The sequence below is a fragment of the Balaenoptera physalus genome (assembly GCF_965194825.1).
Source record: "Balaenoptera physalus genome assembly, chromosome: 17".
Taxonomy (NCBI): Eukaryota; Metazoa; Chordata; class Mammalia; order Artiodactyla; family Balaenopteridae; genus Balaenoptera; species Balaenoptera physalus.
Window position 1 is genome coordinate 29935027 of NC_138895.1, and position 17784 is coordinate 29952810.

Below are 17784 nucleotides of genomic sequence, written 5' to 3' on the forward strand. Positions count from 1 at the left end.
TTATCACTCCCGGTTCTTTACTGACTCTGCAGCCCCCCCCTTTCCCCCCCGCCCAACACAACCCCCACCTCCACCTTTGTGACCTGGTAGGTCCCAGTGACCTTGCAGTTTTCACTAGTCCTTATCTAATCTGTGACTTGGACCTTCTCCTTTCATCCTTTAGACATTTAAAAAATTTTGTACTTTGCCCATTGCTTTTACAGGCTTTAAATGATTAGTCTTGTGCACAGCCCTTTCTTTGCTCCATAGATACGGAGTTGAGCCCCCTTTGCTCCCGCAATTATATGAAACCTTAATTACCAAAGAAGAGAAGTATCTGTTATTTTGACATTTTTACTCTTCCAGGATAAAATATTTTCCAGGGGCTTGATGTGGCTTTCTTTTTCTGTTTGATTGGTTTTTATCTTTTTGTGTAGCTAGTGTGCAAAATGTTGAGTTCCTGCCTTAAAATGTTGTTGGTAATAATAGTGTAAAAGAATAACGTCCAAAGTATCTTCCCCCTCTTTGGTTTCTTTTGCCTGAAATACCTGGTGTACAGTTGTATGCAGGTTTCTGCAAGAGTTCATGCTTATGTATAAACCCACTTTACCTGTCTCGTTAGCTCTCTGTATGTATTATGCAAGCGAAATGGACCTTTTAAAGAAGAAAAGCATTCTTTTATTTATGTGACTTGTTTTTACTCATAAAATAGATAATTATCGGTGGCTGAAATTATCACTTTTCATAAATGGTTAATATTTTTAAAATTGAATGCTTAGTGGCCAAGTATTGGAAGCTCTTCAAATTGAGAAGTGTAAAGTATGTGGGGGAACAGATCTTTCTGAAGTGGCTTATTAACACTTTCAAATAGTTCTTCCCTTAAAATGCAGTTATATGACCTGTAACATAAGGGCTTTGAAAAGCAGTAACTAAAGGTTATGTTTTTGGAAGCCTGGTATGATAGAGGATGTTGCATGTAAGGTCTCTGCCTTCAAGAGATAGTATTCTGCTTACCCTGTGAAGGCTGAAATTTCTTCTACTGCCTTACACAATTATTAAGCATCTACTGCATGACTGCGATGGATTTGGGGGAATATAAAGATGAGGGTGATAACAGTTTCTGCCCTCACAGACTAGTTAGGCAGGTAAGACTATACACAATTGCCTCATTTGTCTTTTAAGACATAGTTACGTTTCATACTGAATTCAAATTCAGAGGGGGTAGAGCTCACATCTCATGGGGGGTTATTTCATAGAGCTTCTGGTTTTTGAAATCTTTGGTTTGAAGTATGACTATAGACTTTCGATAGGCTGGGAAAGGTAATCTAGGCAGAGAGAAGGGACTAAGAGAGCACAGAGTTCATACATTTAGGGAGAGGCAAGTATGTTTGGATGGAATATAACGTATTTGTACCAGTATAATGGGTGGTAAAGCTTAAAGTAAAAATTTGGACCAGTTTATGGATTGCTTTTAGTGCTGGGCTTATGACCTTGGATTTAGTAGGAGATGAGGGTTATACAGATGATTTTTGAGTTGGGAACGAAACGATTAAACCTTTGTTTTCAGAGGATTAATCTGGCAGCAGCTTGTAGTGTGAATTGAAGTAGAGGGAACCTGGAGGTAGAAAGACTTCTTTCTTCATTGCTGTGGTCATAGGTGTGAGGGTCTGAACTCTGGCGGCAGTAATAGGAATTGAGAAAGGAATGGAGGAAGGAAGTACAATAGACAGAATTTGATGATGAGAGAGAAAATGAAGAAAGTAAAAATAACTGAGATTCTGGTCCAGGTTGATGGGGAGAATAGTGGTTCATTTTGAGCAACATCGGTTGGAAGCTTTTATCTTCAGCGTATGTGTGTTACTTTACAGCGGTAGTTCTCAGCCTTTGGGGGATTAGTAACCCTTGGTGAAACTAAAGAAATCTGCTGGCCTGGAAAATTTCCATATGCACCTGTGCTTTGTGGATATAATTTTAGGGGAGTCTCTGGACCACCTAAATCTCATCCATGGAACCCAGTGGGTTGAAGCAGTGCTTAGAATTACTGGGGGCCTTTTAAAACTATTGAACCTTCAAATGCTTCCATTTACCAATAAGAACCTCTGCTGTAGAGACATAGTGTATGTACATCTAGAGACAATATCTCCTTAGACTTGTGTTGTGGTTTACAGCTTACAGAGAATTTTGACTAACTTATCTTATTTGCTATTCTATTACAGAACAGACTAGTCCAAGAGGTTAAATGATTTGCCCCAAGCACTTCAGTTAGCAAGTGGGTAAAGCAGAATCAGGAGTTGATTGACAGTGATGGTTTTCTTGTATGGAGATATGTGCAACAGATTTACCATCAATTAGGTGTAGTCACTGCCTTTAAGTGACCTCATCAGTAGGGACTACATGATCCTGGGAGGTTCCTTTCAGTTCTTAACATTTTGTGATTCTTGGGTTTTAGATTTTTATTGGACTATCTGTACCTTTCTTGTTTTCCATGTGCAGGAGAGCTGGTGAGGCTGAGGGATGAATTGGGTGTATGGAGAGCAGATAGAAATATCAACAGTCATGTTCTCATTTATTCCCTTTGTATCTCAGTTTGGGTTGGAGAGGTGGGGCTGGAGGGGAAGTAAGTGAAATAAGAAACTTTAAGAACTTTTATCTTCTCTATTCAGGTATTCCCTACTTGAAAATACTTCTTCATTCAGGAACCCTTTATCAAGTAAAAAGTAAAACTTTACAGAATAATGAAGTGCAGAGACCTAGTCAGTGAATTTTTTCATTGCATTAAGTAGCTAACTCTGCCTATTATGGTTAAAGCATAATTTGATTAGTAAACAGTTGACTTTTCTGCATCTGTAGGATTGTCTTCCTGGTAGGGAACCAGAGCAAGTTATTACATAGTATCTGTTATAGCTCTAGAAAGTTTGATTCTGTAATTATTAGAAAGGCTAGGATCTTTTTTACTCTTTTTGTAAAAATATGATGTACTTATAACAAGCAGTGGAAGGCAATAAATTAGCCTTAATATTGGTTTTTGAAGTAACCAGTTACTAATACATAGTGGAGGGAAAATGTCTAACAAAAAGCACATACATAGATGATTTTTTACTCTTTGCTGGCATTAAGAAGAATATCATATTTTATATATTACAGTATTTTACACTTTTTCAGCATGGTTGCATATACATCATCATTTGATTCTCATGAAAATTGATCAGTAGGTGTGTAAGGAGATAATTCCTTTTTAGGTGAAGACACTGAAGCTCAAAGAAATTAAAAAATGTAAAATTTCCAGGGTATATGGCTAGCAAGTGGCCAAAATTAGAACTAGAGCTAAAACCTATTTTTTTTTGTTCCTGAGTCAGTATTCTTTTCCCACCAACTCTTCATCTAAAACGGGAATTTAACTGAAGGCTCTGTGTGAGAAGTTTGAATTTACCTGTTTGGAACCTGTGTTAAACTTTTTTACTGTGTAGATCTGAGCTTGTTTATTTCCTCTTCTGTGTGAAAATGGGAACCTCATTGTAGTGGCTCTCGGTAGGTAAATTTGAAAATTTTAAGTATTTATCACAGTTATCCTCCTATCAAGGAAAAAGCAAAAGGTGATTTCTTGTCTGAAAAAGTACATTGGTGAAATGTAGGGATTAATATTGAAAATCTGTTGATTTTTTGAAAATTTGTTGATTTTGAAAATTTGTTGATTTTTAATTCAGGTGTTTTTACAGATGAAGTTTGTTAGTTTATAAAAGTTTTGTCTATGAAAATTTGTATTTTTGGAACAATCAGGATTTGATTTTCAAAAGTACATATCATGATATTCCGTGGTTTTTACCAGTACATAAAAAGCTTTATCATTTAAAAATAAATTTACCTTAAAAAGCTCTTAGTATACATTTTAAATTCATATGTTTAAATGACTTTTTTTGGAGTATATTTTGTAAAACCATTTGTCAGATAGTTCCTAAGGTATAAGAAAGACCAGCATCTGTCTTGATGTTCCTTAAATCATTTGTTCCTAACCCATCGTGGTGTCCCTGCTGCCTGCCATCACACCCCTCCTTTTTTCCTGGGTTTTGAACAAATTAGGCAAAAAGACAAGGAACCAGGTGAGCATTGTTTTGGTTATTTATTGCTGTGTGACAAAAAAACCTGAAACTAAGTGACTTAAAACAACCAGGATTTTTGGTTTTTTGTTTTGTTTTGTTTTTGGCTCACAGGTTTGCTTTCCTGGGCTGGGCTCATTTGGGCAGTTCTGCTGGTTTTGCGGGTGGTCACTTTAATAGCTGGCTTTCAGCTGCATGCTAGTCTTCTCTCTCTTTCTTTCTCTCTTTCTCTTACTCTTTCTCTTTTACCACATAGTCTTGTCTCAGGGCCACTTCTCTCCTTGTGGCCTTTCCAGAAGGATTGCTGGCCTTACATGGTGGCTTAGGGCTTCCAGGAGTGCAAAAACAGAGGCAACCAGGCCTTCTTAAGACATAGGCTTGGAACCAGCATAGCCTCATTTCTGCCACATTCTGTTGGTTAAAGCAAGTCACAGGTCCAGCCCAGATTCAAGGGAAAGGGACTAGACAAATATGTGAATCCCGGGATTACACCACACAGCTGTATTACCCCAAAATGGGGCTTCTGGAAAACTGTTTTGGAAGCTGAGACTTGAGCTGACTGGTGCTTTTAGTACTTTTGAGTCTAGGCCTGTCAGAGGGAAAGCTGAATCTAAAGTGCAAATGATAGCATGTTTGGCTTATTACACAAATAGGAATAGTCAGCACTCCTGGGGTAGAGAAGAAGAGAAAGTTTTGGGTCTCTGGGGTTTGACCCAGTATGCTACCATAATGGGGCAGGACTGGCTTGCTGTACTTGAGGACAAGAAAGTGCAGGACCCAGAGCCCAGGCTGCTCTGAAACGGTTCACTCTGGCCTTGACTAGCCTTGAGCAAACTGGTGCCTCACAAATAGTATTTTCTGTTTGCAGTGTCTGGGAAAGTTTGGGATAAGCCACCCTTCCTTGGGGAAGAGTCATTATAGTGGAGAAAATATTCTTTCCTTGTGGAGACTGGAATGGAAGTCCTTCCTGTCTACTTAGCGAAATGTAAGGAATGAGGCAATGCTCATCCTTCCCAGGAACAGGTAGTTTCATTGATTGCTAGCTGGTGTTTTCTCACCTTATCGTTATCTCACTATCACTTTATCTCAGTAGTATCTTTTTTTTAGTTCAAGTTATATGCTGAGTAATGTTATGGCTAACTGTGGAATGAAGAAAATGTGTGTTTTGTTGTTATTACATTATAGCTTCTGAGTGGAATAATGAATCAATATATTTCATTTAAAGAATTGAGGTGTAGACTTGGAGCATTTTTGAATTTTGAATAGATTAAAAGATGGGCCCCTGCCTCCTAGTGCAAATCTGTTTGCAAATTTCTGAATATAGTAGTATGTTGGCTGTTGCGGGCAGGACTTGGTGATTGAGTGTGCTGAGAAACATTTATATAAATAGGAGAGGCTGGGGCACAAAGAAAGGTGTAGATAGAGTTACCTTAAGGTGTTACTTCATGACTCTCCTCTCTGCCCTAAATTACAGGAGTGGTTTAAAAATGTACTAGCATTAACAGAATTGTAGGTGTGATGCCTTTGTATTTAACTAAGGAAAACAAGATCTTTTGATAGCTGTTTAGTATACCCATAATTAGGACTACATAGGATGAGTAGAAGCAAACTGACTTGAGTCCTGACTTGAAGTAGGATATTCCTGTTAAACCTTAGCTCCAACTTGCCGAGATGAACTACTCTTTGTGTTTAGTTAGCGTGGGGAGGAGAATTAGTCAAATGAACTTGCTGTGTATAAATTAGGGCATACTTTATCTTAGAAGTAAATAAACTACATCGTTCTGCTCTTAAAGTTTAAGAATTAAAGGTATTCCCGCATGTGAGTCAAGAGCTGTAGCTTTAAAATCAGGCACAGCTGACTTCTGTCAGTGGTGCTTAATAGCAGTGTTGCCTCAGTTTCTTCTTCTGTAAAAGGTAAAGAATATCTTTTGTACTGGATTTTTGTAAGGATTCATTGAAATAATGTTTTAAAGCAGAAAATGTGATCCCTTGGACATGAGCAGCCCTTAAATCATTTTTATTGCTCTTAATTCATTATTATTAACAAGTTGAAAATTCAAACAAGTAGTCCAGTTTTCTGTGAGCCACTCATTTCTCAAGGACAGATGTAGTTTAGTTTGGCAAGAGCAGAGGTGCATATCAAATCTCACCTCTTAGCTTAAAAAATAGGTTGCCGAAAGGTTAAGAATGACTCTGAGAAAGATACTGACTCAACATGGCTGCAGTTATCAGCTGGTGATGGTTTGGCTGTACAGTCTGGAAACAAGAAATTGTTAACACCGTCATTGGATGAAATACAGGGTAGGTAAGTATTTGTCAAAGTGCAGTCCCTGCATCATGGTCATCTGGGATATTGGTTAAATGTGTAGATTCTTGAGTACTCTTCAAGATCTATGGTATGGTCCTTGATAGTGGAGTTCAGGAGTCTTCATTTTTAGTAAATACCTCAGATGATTTTATACACATTAGTTTGAGAACTGCTGGTATAAACTGAGTCGGTAATTTGGGGTTCTGGTGTTCTCTGAGACCATTTTTTAAGCTACACTGTTCAATAAATACACATGTAAAATGTAAATACAAAAGGGAGCTTAACATCTGAACCTTTCAGATATTTAAAGAGGCTTACGATAATTGCCAAGGACTTGATCCAAACTATAGAAACCTGATACTTGGTGATAACAGTAAGAAGTAGGCGAGAGAAGTAACCCTGCAAGAGGCACCCATCAGGACTCCTTGTTCAAAAAATTACCCTATACTTCTACAAAATACATTTTTATGAATGAAGATGTTTCTTTTTAAAAAATGCTTTAGCTGAAACAGGTAAGTTAGATATTGGATTATTTTTCCGATAATCTTATGCTTTTCACTTAGTTAAGATAAGCTACTCAGAAATTGAGATTTTGATTGAAGTGTGTCTAATTTGGTTGGATGGGGACCATGATCTGTCTCTTGTGGGGAAAAGCCATTGCTTAGAATAAGGATATTGATTTGAGAAGAAAGTCATAAGAGAAGGTTTAAATTTTAGCTCGCTCAATCCAAAAGAAAAAAAACAAAACCTTGAAGCTTATTTTCTCTAACTTTTGCTTAGGGCAGTGGTAGTGACAGCCTGCATCTACGTCACTTTAACCCTCCTCAGTCCTGTGATCATATCTGTCATTGGAACAGCAGATCTTTAAATTGGGGCTGTACTTGGAAAAACTTAACCTATGTTTGTATCAACCTTATTTTTATTGTGTTAGTACATTTTGTGGTAAAAAAAAAAGCATGCTAAACCCATGATTCTTTCTAAATTTGAGTAGAAAGGATTAGTTGGCATTTGTTTGAGGAGGCCTTTGTTTTTGTTTGTTTTCCCTGACTGTGGCCAGTTCTTTGGGAAGAAAAGCAACAATAAACTCAGCTCTTTTTGTCCTTTGAGCTGTGAAATATGGTGTTGATGTTTAGATATGAATACCCAGAATGGAAAGTATACATCATACTCAGGAATTTCATTGTTCTACATTAAAATGTTTGGTAATTATAATTTGTTTTAAAACTTGCTTTGTGATTTAATTTTCCTGTGAACTGTTAGCTGTTTAAGAGCTTAGGCCTTCAAGTAAGACAAGCCTAGACTTGATTTCTGGCACTTACTTATTGGCTAAGTGATCTTGGTAAAGGTAACCTTAGATTAAGCCCTAGTTTTATCATATGTAAAGTGGATATTCACATGTAAAATGGTAATAATAATACCTATTCATAGATTTATTGCATGGCTTAAACCTAACACTTAGTATTGAGTAAATAGTCACTAGGATGGGTTTATAATACCTTGTTTTTGGTGTCAGATGTGTTACAGAAATAATTCTTTTTTAAAATTTTAGAAACGTAATACACTCCATATTTTGTGTGACATAAAACCCCAATGAAGTCTTAGGGCAGCACTCTATACTTTCCTTGGCAATTGTTTAATTATGGATAAATAGGGACAATAAATAGTCACACATCTGTTCAGATGTTGCTGCCAAATGAGTTCAGGTCAGTTCAGTTTTTGTCACCATATGAGTTAAGAAGGAGCTTTAAGTTTGTATAGTTTTTGGAGTTTTGGATTTGTGGATTGTGTCCCTGTGTTTTAAACTTGAGAAGAATTACATTATTCTAGGAATAAAGTCTTAGCTGTTTAACTGATTATCTCATTTTGGAAATTTTCTGTGTATTTTGGATTCTAATATTTTCCTCTAAGAATGGGGATATCTGAAAGTTCATACTTAGCAGCCTGCTTTAAAATGCTTAGGAAGAGTATTTGTAAATAGTAAATTAATATTGTGTTCTGTTACTGGAGTAGCTTTAAAATATCTTGAAATTGTGTATTTACAACAAAGAATTTAGCAGTACTATACTCCTCTCAAGTGTTTAAATGTAATTTTTTTTTTAACATCTTTATTGGAGTATAATTGCTTTATAGTGGTGTGTTAGTTTCTGCTTTATAACGAAGTGAATCAGCTATACATGTACATATATCCCCATATCTCCTCCCTCTTGCGTCTCCCTCCCACCCTCCCTATCCCACCTCTCTAGGTGGTCACAAAGCACCAAGCTGATCTCCCCGTGCGATCCAGCTGCTTCCCACTAGCTATCTATTTTACATTTGGTAGTGTATATATGTCCATGCCACTCTCTCACTTCGTCCCAGCTTACCCTTCCCCCTCCCCATGTCCTCAAGTTCATTCTCTATGTCTGCGTCTTTATTCCTGTCCTGCCCCTAGGTTCTTCAGAACCATTTGTTTTTTTTTTTAGATTCCATATATATGTGTTAGCATACGGTATTTATTTTTCTGTTTCTGACTTACTTCACTCTGTATGACAGTCTCTAGGTCCATCCACCTCACTACAGATAACTCAATTTTGTTTCTTTTTATGGCTGAGTGATATTCCATTGTATATACGTGCCACATCTTCTTTATCCATTCATGTGTTGATGGACACTTAGGTTGCTTCCATGTTCTGGCTATTGTAAATAAAGCTGCAGTGAACATTGTGGTACATGACTCTTTTTGAATTATGGTTTTCTCAGGGTATATGCCCAGTAGTGGGATTGCTGGGTCATATGGTAGTTCTATTTTTAGTTTTTTAAGGAACCTCCATACTGTTCTCCATAGTGGCTGTATCAATTTACATTCCCACCAACAGTGCAAGAGAGTTCCCTTTTCTCCACACCCTCTCCAGCATTTATTATTTGTAGATTTTTTGATGATGGCCATTCTGACTGGTGTGAGGTGATACCTCATTGTAGTTTTGATTTGCATTTCTCTAATGATTAATGATGTTGAGCATCCTTTCATGTGTTTGTTGGCAATCTGTATATCTTCTGTGGAGAAATGTCTATTTAGGTCTTCTGCCCATTTTTGGATTGGGTTGTTTGTTTTTTGTTATTGAGCTGCATGAGCTGCTTGTAAATTCTGGAGATTAATCCTTTGTCAGTTGTTTCATTTGCAAATATTTTCTCCCATTCTGAGGGTTGTCTTTTCATCTTGTTTATGGTTTCCTTTGCTGTGCAAAAGCTTTTAAGTTTCATTAGGTCCCATTTGTTTATTTTTGTTTTTATTTCCATTTCTCTAGGAGGTGGGTCAAAAAGGATCTTGCTGTGATTTATGTCATAGAGTGTTCTGCCTATGTTTTCCTCTAAGAGTTTTATAGTGTCTGGCCTTACATTTAGGTCTTTAATCCTAAATGTAATTTTCATCTGATTCTTACTGTGGATGTGGGGAGTTTGCTTTGTATCATTTTGCAGCATGGGCATGTGATGGAACTGCTTCTTAACCTGCTGTCCTCTGTATTGTTGTGGAAGTATGGTAGAAAAATGTTGGAGTTTCTCAGAGTAATTGAGAGTGTGACTGGGGTGGTGGTGGTGATGGGAGGGTGTTAGGAAGTTATCAGTTATTGGGCACTTTCTATATTCCATTCTAGAAACAGTTCTGATTTCCTAGAGTTAATGTTAACACTTCTTTTCCCCTTCACAAAACTGAGTTGGTATCTTCATTTTACAGTAAGAAAGCAGACTCAGAGAGTTTAAATACACGTGAATAGTAGAATTGAAGTTTGGACCTAGGTTTGTTCAACTCTCTTACATTACCCAACATGCTCTTCTCACACTAGGGATTGGCACTTTGGAATCGAAGAGTTAGCAAATCTCCATGGCTACTTAAATGCTGGAAAATTAGAAGCCTTAATATATTTAGAAACAATCAGGACATGTTTTGAGGCAAATGTAACTTTGGGTCATGCTATCCTAGTGACCAGTGCAGTGTAGAAGAGTACTGGCCTTGTCAGCAGACCCAGGTTTGGCCTGACATTAAGAAGCTTTGTGTCCCTCAGTGAGTCTCTTAATCAGCTCTCAGCCTCAGCTTCAGCTCTAATTCATGACTCTGTGCTTTCTGCTGCTTCATGAGATGTAGCAAATACTAGGTATTTGAAGAATACCAAACCTTTAAAATTTTTGGATTTGAAGGAAAAAAGTCTGGTAAGCACGTATTATATTATTAAATACCACACTTTGAAACAAATGACAGATTATTTATGGAAATGTTTGTGTCATTTTGAAATATGAGATGTTACATGGTGTAATTACATGAAATTTAATCTTTGCAGAGTGAGAATGTTATGTTGCCCTGGATGTTTTTCCCAGAATACATGGAAATGATTTATTAAACACAGCCTGAGCAGCCTACCTTCTTCATTGTTAGTGTGTTTATGCTTTTACACATTCGCTGTTTTAGATTACTTTCTCAACCTTCAGGAAAAACGTTTTCAATGACCTAGCTTACAAGCCTCAGAAAACCACCCTACTCTGAAGTTGCTTAAGTGATAAAAGAATAGGAACATCAGATTGGTACAGCAAACTGCTTATTTTAAGGTTTGGGTTTAGCTCAGCATTTCTTTTTTATATTCTGTTTTTGTAGCGCAAATGTAGTGAAAAGAGCATTGGCTTTGATCCCAGGAGATCTGGGTTCAAAATCCTGACTTTCACCAGTTTTGTGACCTTGGGCAATTTACTTGAATTCCTGAAACCTCATTTTTCTTACCTGTTAGTAGAAATAATGACTCTGAAGGGTGATTGATAACATTAGAGAGAGTTTTTTTTGGCAATATGACTGCCAAATAATAGGAGCCTAATAAATGGTCACTGTGATTTTTACTATTTTTGGAGTCAGAGACCTGATTCAGATTCCAGGTTTAAGATTGGCCGTGTTTCTGTGTCACTTAGGCACCGCACGTAAGTGCTGCCAGTCCCAGGTAGTTACGCTCTGTCATCTTATTCTTCTGCTTAGGGAGTATTTACGCAGCTCTTTTTACATATTAACTTAAGTTGATTCTATAGGTCTGGAACTCAAGTTTTTAGATGCTGTTATTTGATTTTTCTTTTTAATTGACATTATATAAGCACCACAGGAATGGGAAACCTGCCTTCTACTGATACTTGCTAAGGTATGGGGAAAATGACCAACTGCAAACATTTTCTGCTTGAAAAGCTTTGGTAATTTTCCATTATAAACATAATATTGTATATTATAAGAAATTGAGAAACTATAGCAAATTAGAAAAGAAACGATTTCATTCTCATTTTGGTATAGTTTACTTTTGTTGATGGAAATACATTTTAGTATCAATTCTTTTAAAACAGAGAAATAGGAATTATTTCTCTAAATTAAGAATAATTATGAAAAAGTTAGTCAATGAATAAGTAAAAATGTAATTTTTTTTTTTTTTATGACCTGAGGAAGGAAGGGGATGGAGCAGAGAGGGAAGGAAAGATTCCTGTGATAAAAGACACGGTGATAGTGCCAGAGTCCTGTGTTTTTGTTTTGTTTTTAAGGACCATAACTGTTTAGCTTGAAAATTAGAATAGTTGCTGCTAAATTTGATGAATATATTTTCTTCTTCATTAATGTTTTCTAGTAAATAGAGTACAAGCATTTTTTTTATATCCTTTACTTGAAGTGGAGGAAAACTATTAATTTCATTTTTTGGAAAGTTGGTATAAGTTATTCCATTATATTTTTAAAAGGCGCATTTTATGGAGCAACATCACCATCTTGTGGCCTTCTAGAAAATTGTTGCCAAAGGTATGTTGTAAAAACTACAAGCGTAAATTAAATTGTTCTCTGAGATTGGCCAAGGGCTCAATTAGATTTGTATTCAGCAGTTCTTACTGTAAATGGGAGGTGGGAGTTAGAAAATAAAATGATTTGTACACTAGGATTTCAACTTTGTAAAAAAAACTATAGGGGAGGAAAATAATGGTACAAAACTGGAAACAGTTGTGAGTTAGGTTGATGCAAAGATTGTGGATGGTTGTTACTCTCACACGTTTTCATGAAATATGCAGTGTTTATAGTCAAGCAGTTCTAAGCTAGAAAATCTCAATATGTTCTGTCCTCCATTTCTTAATCAATAGGATTACCAAGGCCCAGAGAGGTTTAGATGCCCTCTCTCAATTCAGCCATTTAGTGAGACTGTTATCTAGAGTAGTGTTTTCCAAGCTGGTGACTCTTGGAGGAATATTTTCTACATGAATTTTTACACATTTTTCCTTCATCTTGATGTAGTTTTTTTTTTTTTTTTTAAGATTTTTTTTTAAAGCATTTCACTTTTATTTATTTTATTTTTTTATTTTATTATTTATTTTTCGCTATGTTGGGTCTTCGTTTCTGTGTGAGGGCTTTCTCTCGTTGCAGCAAGCGGGGGCCACTCTTCATCGCGATGTGCGGGCCTCTCACTGCTGCGGCCTCTCTTGTTGCGGAGCACAGGCTCCAGACGCGCAGGCTCAGTAGTTGTGGCACACGGGCTTAGTTGCTCGGCGGCATGTGGGATCTTCCCAGACCAGGGCTCGAACCCGTGTCCCCTGCATTGGCAGGCAGATTCCCAACCACTGCGCCACCAGGGAAGCCCTTGATGGTAGTTTTAAAAGAAAAAAAAAATCAATTTGAGAAGTACCGTAGTTCATTTAAAAGAGCACCTAAAATCTAAATGAGGCTATTTGGTTTTAAGCCTGTGTTTACTTAGTTGTTTTTGAGATTCAAATCGTTGACAACAAGTATCCAAATATAATCATCTAAATAGTATTAAACACTCCTGTGTGCCAGGCTTTGAGGGAGACATGGTGGATACAATGGCCAATGGCCAGGCTTTGTCCTGCATGCTTAGAATTTATAGTCTAGAATGCAGTGAGAAAAATAAAGCTATTTTGATGAACACAAAAGTTTGAAATCAGGGACTCTGGGAAAAAAATAGCTATAACTTATGGCAAATACTCATATTTACCATGTATTAGGCACCATGCAAAGTGCTTTTGGTACTTTTTCTCAGTGTCAACAATTTATTTTGGAATTTTGCTTTCATTTTTGCATATGCACACAAATATGTATTTGTGGAAGGTCTGAAACACCTCTGTGGACAGTACAAGTGGTTTGGCTCTTAATGGGTTTGGTAGGCTTTTGTGCCTTGGTCTTGGTATCTTACCACCATTTATAACATTTCTGTTGGGAAAATCTGTACCGTGTTCTAAGTAGCCGTCTTTCCCCCAGACTTTGAGAGTCCAATTGATGTATAATTTGGGGATTAACTTATGACTTCTGAATTATTTTGAATATTTAGTTAGGAACAGAAAGTGTCCAAGTTTAATGAGCTTTTCTCTTGTATATATACTGTTGGACATTTGAGTATTTAATAAGTCAAATGAACATTTTAGGTAACACTTATCCTTTACTTTTGTATTGGACATTTTTGTATTGAGCCTTTATTGTGGGCTGTGGAGATAAAGTCACATTGGTAAGGTGGACATGGACTTGACACTCAGAATTATCAGAGCAAAGATGGGAGAGGGTATAGGTGGTTTATCCCACCTGTATAGGATTTTCTTTATAATATTTTAAAGTTTTAGTTCTGTGCTATATAGGTACACTTTTTTTTTAACATAACTACTCTAACCATTTCTACAGGTTAAATGTTTTATTGATTGTGAATCTTCATTTAACACACATTTTTTAAGTATAGTAAGGGCTGAGCGGTGGGCTAGGGGCTGGAATTATAAAGATGAGTAGTAATAAAGAAATTTCTGGTGTGATGGGGGAGATAAAGAAATAACATGGTTATAGTGCTATGTTTGCTTGAGCTGAATCTTTAGGGATGATTAGAAATTAGGTAGATGAGCAGTGGGAATAACATGTAGGAAGTCATGGGTGCCTAGATGTGTATGTGAGAATCACCTGGGGCCCCTGGTGGAGTCCCCAGGTAATTCTGACATGCAGCCAGGTTGAGGAAAACTGGTAGTGGATTAGAAATATGTGTCATTAGTGAGCTTTGGGTAAAGAGCTTTTTTGGAGAATACCAGTTATTTTATTTTCTCTAGCTGAATTTTAATGAACGAAGGTGGCAGAGAGTGTGTGTGTACATAATGCATCTGAATAACCAGAAGTAGTTTGATAGTAGCTAGAGTATGCCTTTTCCTCTTCTGGATCTTGTTCTAAACAGCTCTAACAAATCTTTGCTTCTAAACGTGAACTATAAAGATGAGTTGGAAAAAAAATCACACATCTGTGGGGATTGGTGCTGCTACTGACCTGGGCCCAAGTCTCTGCTCTGTCTGCCTTGAATTCCTTACCTACCACATCCCTGTTAAAACAAGGAATTTGGTCTATGTTTATTGACCATTGTATTCCCAGTGCCTCCTTCACCAAAGGAATTGGCAGGTAAAACCTCCTTAACTTTCTTTCCAGACAATTTCAGAGATATGTGCACTTTCACTCATTCTTTTCTCTCTCTAGTCTCAGTGTAAGAACTATGTCTGTACCTCTGCATTAAATCTCAACCAATCCTGACTTCTCAGAGATCTTGTCTTAGTAATCATTGTCTTTTCTGTGGCAGCTGCTTGCTGCCTGAAAGCATGTTCAAGTCTCTTCTGTCTTCAAAAACAAACCTATGTACACCTCCCTTTAAGGCTATATCTCTTTTCCTATACAGTCATACATCTGAACAGAGGTTTCTGGCTGTTCATTTACTTCTGAAGCCTCTGGCCTCTGGGCCCCTACCACTCAATTAAAATTGCTCTTGCTAAGGGCCTGGTAACCTCCATACAGTCCAGTAAACAGTTTTCTCTTTTTACTGATCTTACTGCGGTACTTGGTGGGCCTAGCCACTCTTCTTTTCCTTGAAATTCTTTCTTGAAGTTTTCTTCAACCCTGTGCATGGTCCTCATCTACTGTTCAGCCTTTCAGTATTGCTCTTCCCTGCTAATTGTACGCAATAGGCCTTTCCTGGATGAAAGACCACCTGTCGCAGCAGGTGGCTTCAGTTTACTCTTGCAGTTCACTTTTGAACTCTGCTTACCTTTACCTCCAGTATCTATTTTCTGAGCTCTGTTTCAGTCAGTCAGTAATACTTTTGGGGGGCCTTCCCTCGGCCAGGCTTTAGCCTGGGTTCCGGGAATGAATAAGATGGAGTTGCTGCCCTTGGAGGTCGGCGTGGGGCTGGAGACAGAAGTAAGAGGATAAGATAACAGAACATAAGTCATTGAGAATGATAAAACAGGGTGAGGTGGTAGAGTTGAAGGAGTGAGGCTTTGGCTGTGCTTGGGCTGACTAGAGATTCTTTCTGAACGGATCATACTTGAGTGGAGCCCTAAGGCTGAGAAGGTAGCCAAGGGACTGTCAGATGGAGCAGTGAAAACAAAGGTCCCTCAGCAGCACAAGGCATTCAGGTTAGGGATGGCAGGAATGCCAGTGAGAGAGAAAAGAGGGGAGGAGAGAGGTAAGAAATGTAGGGGCAGCAGGTGACATGGGGCCATGTATGAGTTTGGATTTATTGTAGTTAAAATGAGAGAGCATTGGGTGTGAAACAGTTTTTGTGACACGTACTGTTTTGGAAAGCCCACTCCGACCGCTGATAGAGGATGGATATGGTGTGGGAGTAGGAGTCGAGAGGTGGTGGGGGCAGGGAGACCATGTGCCTGTAGTTTAGGTGAGCAGTTACGAAGCTTGGAGAAGAGGGTTGTGTTGGAGATGGTGAGAAGTACTCTCCCTTGCTTTTATCCCTGCATCTGACTAGTCCACCAGTTATAGATTCTGGGCCTTAATATCTCTGCTTCTTCCTCTGTCTCAGGCCATTTCCAGCCTAGCCCACTTTCAGGAGTTTTTCCGAAATGTAAGTATGTTCCTTCCCTGCTGAAAATGCATTGTCTCTCTGTGGCTTTCTTGGTGCTCCTCATGGTGCAGCTTCTTTCTGCTTTAAGGGTTCATCTCTTGCAGCTCTCTCTCCACATGCTTCCCTGAGCAGAACTACTTGTGTTTTTGCTGCCCATATTGGTGGTCTCTCACTTTTCTGAGCACAGAAGGTCTCGATAGCACTTCTTTCCTCTCATGTTTACAGCGCCTATGCAGGAGTCCTCCACAGCTCATGTCAATTGTTACCATCTCTCAGAAGCCTTTCCTGACACCTTTTTACCTGTCCCACAAAATCTGATTTAGATGCTCCTTTTCTGTACTACTGTAGTATTGTCTGCATAGCCCTGTCAGTGAGCTTGAAGCTGCTGATTTCCTTGTCTGTTTCCACTGCTAAATTATAGACTCACTGAGGGCAAAGAGCATATCTTAGATCATTTTTGTATTCCTAGTGTTTAACACACTACCTGAGAACATGCCTAGTAGATACATATGCTGAATGACTTCAATCAGAAAAAGTGTTAAAAGAAGTGCCTGTTATCTACTTTGTTTATTGACCAGCTCTTTTTTGCCCCATGGTGAATTGATTCTCTTTTACTGGAAAGATTAGAGGCTTGAGTCAGGATTTCACAGGGAGTGCATGGAGGCCCAGTCTGTTTATTGAGTGCATCCTTGTCTGATGGTGCGGAGAGGTCCAGGAGAGAATGGGTATGAGGTGGCCACTGTTTGGTCATGGAAGAGGAGGGGAGATAATTTCAGCAGAGAGGTGAGGCGGCAACCAAATTGCATGGGTGGAGGAGTGAGTAGGAGGTGAAAAAGAAGGTTGGCTTTTCTTTCTTTCTTTCTTTTCTTTTTTTTTTTTTTTTAATGCTCATTTTGTCTTCTTGTTGTTTTTTAATACACAAACCCCAAGTCTGTTTGGTGGCTAAAAAAAAGAGGGTATAAATGTGGGGAGGGAGTATATCTTAGGAGGTGAAAGTTGTGTAGGTACTCGGTCACTTTGGAAAGTAGGAGGGTATACTTCATTTTCAGAGACTTATACTAGGACAGGGTTATGTAGTATATTTTTATAAGAATCTCCATCAGAAATTATTTAAAATAAGGTAGATGGCATGAGTGTCTCAGAAGGCTGAAGTGTTAGGTTTCTAAGTAACCTCCGTATTCAGAAAAATTAGCTGATAAAATTGCAATATAGTAAGACTGTGTTTTTCTATAAATGCTTTATTTTTCATTCTCATATTTAATATTGTTTTTTCATGTTATATTCTTAATAGTTTAGCACTTATACGGCACTTTATAATTCACAAACTGCTTATATGATACTAATTTCCTCTAAGACATCTGCTGCTGAGAGAGGTTAAGTTACTTGTCCAAGGTCGTGTCAATTTATTTATTAAGCATTTGTGTGTCAGGGAGTTTTCTTAACGATTTGTCAATATTAACTCATTTAATTCTCTTAATAACTCTGTGAGGTAGGTACTATTGTCTTTGTCATTTTATAGATATGAAAACTGAGGCACTGG

General features: G+C 37.8%; 1 protein-coding gene across 2 annotated transcripts in view; it reads left to right on the plus strand.

The window, feature by feature from the left end:
- The window catches only part of WWP1 (WW domain containing E3 ubiquitin protein ligase 1), a 106658-nt gene that overhangs the window by 594 nt on the left and 88280 nt on the right, over nucleotides 1-17784 (plus strand). The window lies entirely within an intron of this gene.